The sequence below is a fragment of the Sapajus apella genome, unplaced genomic scaffold (assembly GCF_009761245.1).
Source record: "Sapajus apella isolate SASKATOON/1434 unplaced genomic scaffold, GSC_monkey_1.0 scaffold13, whole genome shotgun sequence".
NCBI classification, from domain to species: Eukaryota; Metazoa; Chordata; class Mammalia; order Primates; family Cebidae; genus Sapajus; species Sapajus apella.
Window position 1 is genome coordinate 26,027,729 of NW_022436953.1, and position 7,272 is coordinate 26,035,000.

Below are 7,272 nucleotides of genomic sequence, written 5' to 3' on the forward strand. Positions count from 1 at the left end.
AAGTGAGCCGGAAGTCGCTCTGCCTGCCCATTTCCACGCGGCCCTGGCCGACACTCGAGCACTGGAAGAGAGGTTCCGGGGCTGGGCTGACCTGGCAGGAGGCGGCGGAATGGAGACGCGGACCGAGGACGGGGGCCTCACCCGCCGCCCCACGCTGGCCTCCTCCTGGGATGCCACGGGCAGGGCCCTGACCCACAACCTCCTTCTCACCCGGGCGGGTCTCCGCGCCCGCGTCTTCTACTGGGAGGAGCTGCAGGCGCCACCTGCTCCAGGGTGCGCCGGGCCGACGGGAACTGGGTCGCTGCGCTCCAGACTGCCGCGCTCCTCGGGAAGCTGTGAGGGGAGGCGGGAGAGTCTGAGCCCTGGATCGGGGAGAGCAGTTGGTGCCGGGTCTCTGCCGGGGAGGGGAGCTGCGAGGAGGCCCCGGGGCATGGGCGGGGGAAGGTGACCCGGAAGGTCCCCGTCAGGCGTGACAGCTCGTCGGGGCCGCTGTCAAAGTCAGTCCGCCCTTCTACCCCCAAACAAGCCAAACTCCTATCCACCAAAACAGGCTGTGTAAAAAGTCCAGCTATAGACGACCGCTGTCGACTTCATTTCGAAAAAAATACACCTTGTCTTTTCTTGTGTTCTGCTCCCACTCCTATACACAGTAGGTGTCCAGTAATTTATCGGAGAATCAATTGCAGGGGACTGAGTAGAACGTTGATGATTGAGGAAAAAATAAAGGGGGAAGCCCAGATCTGTGAAGCCTCCATTTCCTTATGAATCCTGTGTTGAGCATCTGTTAGAAGAAACCCCCCGGCCTAACAGGTGGGCTAGGAGCCATGTTCAGAGAGCTATACTGTGTGATGTTTTCACCAGTTTTCCCCTCAGCCAGGATCTGGTAATTTTGAAGAGAAGCTTGGACAACCAAGATGATAAACCCTTGCTTCCTTTACCTGAAGTTTGGCCCTGATGGAGGTGAAGAAATCGCTTCTCTTGACATTTTAAGTTCAGCAAGAAATATAGAAGTGTACTTCGGAGAGAAATACTGTGGAACCAGTAGGGGCAAGAGTGTTTGTACTGTCCTGGATGACAGGTATGCGACTTGTATACGGGAAAGTGTTCTTCTGAATTAGTGTTTTGATTTTCCTCACCTTTTGCAATATTGATTGATTCTCTGACATTGATGCTTACATTAGAGAGGAGAAGATAAAAACGTACCATGGGCATAGAAGGTTACACCGTTAAAGCATCTTCTAGGCAATCTAGATCAGCTTCCTCATTTTTAGGAATGTGGAAATTTAGAGCTAGTAAAAGGGAAGTGAGCCTGGAGAGGGTCATACTAGTTAAAGTGTCCAGGCAAGAGTGCAGTCCTTATTGCTGCTTCTTGACTCTCTCCATAAACTCACAATGGTCTGTTTTCCAGAAGTTAATCTGACAGTCAGTCTGGAATTTGATCACATATTTTGTAAGGAAGCGCATTACAAACATGTACAAGCCCAAGGTTGTGCCACACCAGCCTATTTAGTCCATATGCAATGTGTTATAGTTTGATCTTTTCTCTAGTCCCTTATGGGAACATTCTACACTAATCTCACCTTAGTGAAGTAAAAACATCAACTATTTTATAAATTATGCATATTAGAAATAATAAATACACAACACAGTGTTATTAATTAGGTCACTTGAGAAGGGATCTCTACTCTTGGTCCCCTACCCGGCAAACTGAATCTCAGGATTTAAGTAATAGCCTGGAAACAATTTATTTTTTACTGCAGCTGTTTAAAATGATAATTTATACAAGTGAAAAAAATTATTCTATTTTATTTTTGGTAAACACAAAATTATTTTCTACAAAATTATTTAATATTGGCATCCTCCACTCATGCCTGTAAATTAAAGGTAGGTCATCACTGCATTTTAACTAATCTGACAATTGCAAATGTTTATGTATAATATGTGCTGTCGGTTTGTTAATACAGTTAGTCCAACTTGGTCCCTGTTTATATGAAACTATGGTGCCAAGAAAACCACGTTTTGGCCCCATTATATCAAAAAAGATAAGAATTAGAGATGTTACAGAGGAAAGCACCTAAAAGCTATTTGGACTGGTCCCTTGAATATGAAAAATATTGTTGAGGTGAACTTTAGTGATGTCTTCAGAATCTTAGAGTGCTGAGCTACAAATCAGCCCAAAGTATTAATGCAGTTATGTTACTCACTGGCTGAGTGACCTTGGGAAAATCTCTACATTTCTTTGTACCTACCTTATGGGTAAATTAGAGAACTAAAGAAAATAAAGCATTGAATTCTTCTTATCTCCACATTACTTTATACAGGGTTGTGAGATTTACTTTAAGGTAGAAGTTGGTGAGGCATGGTGGCTCACACCTGTAATCCTAGCACTTTGGGAGGCCGAGGCAGGGTAATCTCTCGAGCCCAGGAGTTTGAGACCAGCCTGGGCAGCATAGGGAGAACCTGTCTCAAAAGAGTAAAAAATAATAAAAAGAATTAGGAAAAAGTTAATGATTTTTATAGCAAGCAAGTAACAGACTTACAGATCAGATTGTTCCAAGACATTGTTTTGGGTAGTATGTATTAATAGCTTCCAGAGTCATTTAAATAAAGTGATTTATTCAACAAATATTTGAGTGCCTACTGATACCAGATACAGACTGTAGTAGGCATTTAGGAAACAGCAGTAATAAAATAAATTGGAGTGACTGTTGTTTTCCTCAGCTAGGTCATGCTGCTTATATTCTAATGGGATGAGACAGGTAATGAACACACTGAATAAAATTGTGTTTTATTTGGTGGTGAGAAAGGCTATAAGGATTAAGAAGCAGAATGTGGATAATAGGGAGGATGAGAGGTGAGTGTTTAAATTTAACGGGGTGTTTCCTTAATTGTGAAGGATGGTCACATCTTTGGTGCCATAGGTCTGGATTGACCTGTGTCTTCGGGTTACTTATGGCTCTGTATGTGTCTCTGAAGATGCGTATTTTTTGTAACTATTCTGTGGAAGTATATGTGAGTGCAGAGGGTCATTTCATTTACGAAAATCCCAAGCCTACTAAAGCTTATTCTGAGGCAACAGAATGTGAAAGTTAAAAAAAAAAATAGTTACTGATGCATATTTTCAAATACTCAGTAGTAGGTACTCTACTAGAAATTTTCGCACATAATCATAACCACCACGTGAAATCGTTGATATTATCTTCCCTCATCTTAAATTCTGACTTGGGTTTTGGCATTTGCCCAGGATCATGCAGGCTGTAAAGAGCAGACTCATAATTGAACTCTGGTCTTTCTCATTCTAAATCCTGTTTCCTTTCCACTTTGATGCTGTTTTCGGTGCTGCACATGAAATGTCTTTTGGCTTATAAACATGGATGAAGAGACGCAGCATAAAGCATTGGAGAGGGCACTGTTATAACAACTAGGAAAGCTAGGTTCTAAGCCTGACTTTTACTAATTGAGTAATCCTTTGATAAGTTAGAAAATTACCCCTGACTTCATCTTTTTAAATGTATAAACCAGTGGGTTGCATTAGACCTTCTTGACTCTGCCTTATATTTCTGAATGGCTCACTTATATTTACTAATTCAGTAAACACTTTGGATGGGCTTCTGAACACCCTTATTTTATATTAAATAATATTATAGTAAACTGCAATGTGTTAAAGTCTCAGATTGACATAGTTTGAGTTGCTTAAATAAATGAAACTTTAATTTTACCTTCTTTTGTGTATTTAGTATATTTTTTTAGTTTGAAAATGACATTGTCTTATATAAATTGTTCTTCTGAGTTTCATAATAAATTGGAACCTCTGACCATTACTGTATTGGGGAAAACTTGAAAATAGATTTAAAATTTATATTTGTTTTCCTGAATACTTTACTGTTGCTGATAATACAAAGAAGTGACCTTAAATAGTGAATATTGTTTAGTATTATTATTTATTTTCCTGAACTTTGTATTGTAATCATTGCTGTCGTTTGGTGAAAGGCAGTGTGTGTTCATCAGTAAAGCTGTGATACACACGAGAACAGTTTCAAATTCTTCAACAAGCTCTCCTGCTCTAAAATCAAGAATAGACCTAGACAGGCGCCAAACCGTAATGGAGTCCATGGGGCCCAAGTTATCTCCTGGAGCTCAGCATTTGATGAATATGGTTAGGTTTCAGCAGCGGGTAAAGTAGAAATGGATGACTTTTTAGATACCGTTAAAAATGTCAAAGCGATGGCTTTTTATAAGTACATGTAGTGATGTGAATTTTTTCTTTGAAATTTTGTAATTGATTTAACTTATCCTTATTTGCTTGTGTAAAAAATAACATTTCATAGACTTACCCTGTTACAAAATGTTTTGATTACAAATCTTCATACTTTTTCATGAATTCATTCACATATTCATTCAGCAGGTATTTATTAAGCATCTTAGTGAACAAGGCACTAGTTTGAGTACATTTCAGGGGCAAAGATTATCAGTTAGTTTATAATTTGTCTTTAAGGATTTACATTCTAGGACATATAAGTGGGGAAGGATGAAGAAGATTAGGAAAGGCCCACTAAAGGAAGTGGTATTTTATCTAGGCCTTTAACAGAGAGGATTAGGCAAGTAAATTTGGAAAAAGGACAATTCAGACAAAAAATGGGGTGAATAAAATCTGCAATGCTAGAAGAATTGGATGTGGCTGAGAAATGAGTAGTAGTTCATTTCTCTGAAGCAGAAAGGTAATAGGGGAAGTGTAGAGTAGATTTCAGCTAGGTCATAATGAGAGCTTTGAATGCTACTTTATTTTTTGAGATGGAATCTTGCTCTGTCACTCAGACTGGAGTGCAGTTGAACAATCGCGGCTCACTGTAACCTCTGCCTCCCAAGTTCAAGTGATTCTCCCACCTCATCCTCCCAAGTAGCTGGGATTACAGGTGCCTGCCACTACACCCAGCTAATTTTTTTTTGTATTTTTAGTAGAGACAGGGTTTCACCATGTTGGCCAGGCTAGTCTCAAACTCCTTACCTCAAATGATCCACCCACCTCAGCCTCCCAAAGTGCTGGGATTACAGGGGTGAGCCACCACACCCTGCCTGAATGCTACTTTAAATTTGTAAATATTTCCACTGTCATGTGTAAGACGAATCAAAAGAAAATGAGACAACAAGGAGAAGACCAGCTACATGTTATTCCCCTCATCCAGATGACTGTGAATGAGGGTCTAAGACTGGACATAGTAATGATGCTGGATGGTGAAATGCTAAAACAATGGGACTTTACAACCAACTTAATATTGGTGTTGTGGGAGAAAAATAGAATCAAAGGTGAAATTGAGGCTTTAAGGATGGCAATGCCAATAATATGAATTCAACCCAAAGGAGGAGGATGCTTGGAGGAAAAAGGAATTTAATTTTGGGTTTTAGCTGTGAATAAGACATTAAGAATATAAAATAGAATATTTTATATAGAATAAAATACAATATAAAATAGAATATTTTATAAGACATAAGAATATAAAAAGGAATTTAATATTGAGTTTTAGCTGTGAATAAGACATTCCCTGGAAGACTGTTGCAAACATCTGGAAACAGAGGATTAGGAGAAATGGAATGAACCTTCAGTGGCTGGAAGGGAAGTTTAGGGGTATACTCACAGTAGCTAACAGGGAGTGTGGTGAAGGGAGGACTGAAGCAAGGAAGAAACACCCTTGGAGAGTAGCTGCATTTGTAAAGATAGAGAAAGGAAAAAGGAACCAGAAATGTAGAAGGCAGCAGTGTGATAGAGTAGCAAGAGAAAGATTTGATGTCAGTTGAGGTGACTTCAAGCTCTTGTCCCACCTCTTTGTAGTTTTGCATCCTTTGGGCAAGTTGATACATATTTTTTTTTACTATAAATTCTTCATGTACAAAATCTAAATCTAAGTGATAACACTGTAACAATCACAGGATTGATGTGAAAATTTAAAATAAATAATGCAAGTAAAGAACTTGTAGATGTGTGGCCTACAGATACTAATGTAGTACCAGTATTACAATATGGGCTGAGTTAAGAGAACCAGGAGAGATGATTATAGAAACGACACAAGGAAGAGTTTCAAACAAGAGGGAGACGGATACTTTTCTTCCATGCCATGATCGATCTCACCTGGAAACCTCAGGAGGTTCCTAACTAGTCCTCCAGCTCTGCTAAAATCCATTCTCCATGGTACACTCAGAATGGCCTCAAAGTTCTCATCCTTCTCCTGTGTAAAGCCTTCTCACTGCTTTCCATCACACCTAGAATTAACCTTGAATCCTTTGATCTGTAAGATGTGGGCCCTGCTTGCCTTCTCAACCTCATCTCCTGCCATGTTTCCTTGGGTAGCTTGTTCCAGACATTCTGAATATGTGTATTCCATAAATATCCAAATGTGTTTCTACCTTAGGACCTTTATGCTTGTCACTGTTTTCTTTCCCTAGATCTTGGCATAACTGACTTTTTCGTATCAGATTTTGGCTTAAATGTTACAGCCTCAATGAGATCTTCCCTAACTACCCAGTTTTAAGTAGCCTTTCCCTCCAAATCTGTATCACATTTTCTTCAGAGCCCTCTTGACTATGTTTACTGTTATTTATGTGTTGGTTTGTTTATCTCATTAAAATGTAAGCTTGGTGCAACAGACACCTGGTCTTGCTTGTTTATAGCATGGAATATATATACAATAAGTGTGCCCTTTGGATGAACAACTAAGGACTCCTTGGAGATTGTGAGGGGGGTCAATTTGAATAGTGATGAGGTGGAAATCAGATTTTCAGGGATTTGATAGTAAATGGGTTTTTGGAATGTGGAGGTACCCAGGGTAACAAGGGTTTGTTTCAAGAAAAGTAGAGATAAGGAACTTCAAGAATCCCTTCAAATGTTTATAAAATGCAGACTCCTGACTCTCACCAATGCCCTGAATCCTCGGGGGTGCGATTCAGGAATTACTATTTTAAACAGGCATCTCCAGATGAGTCTTATGCATAGTACGTTATGAATATAAACTCTGTCTAGAGCTTTCTTTGCATATGGAAGCATATACCTTTCAGTAAGTAAAATGTGTTGTAACAGATTCCCACTCCCCAATGCCCCCCACCTCCCACACAAACACTTGAAATCATTACATCTGGAGACATTTGGGGAACACCGGGGGAAGAAAGAATGTTAAATCTTCCTTTTAAACATGCTAATAAAAGACTTACTTCTTAATAAGAAAGTTCTTGTTTATGGAGTTAACAAACCAGACATCTATATATTGTCTCCCTGGAAAATGT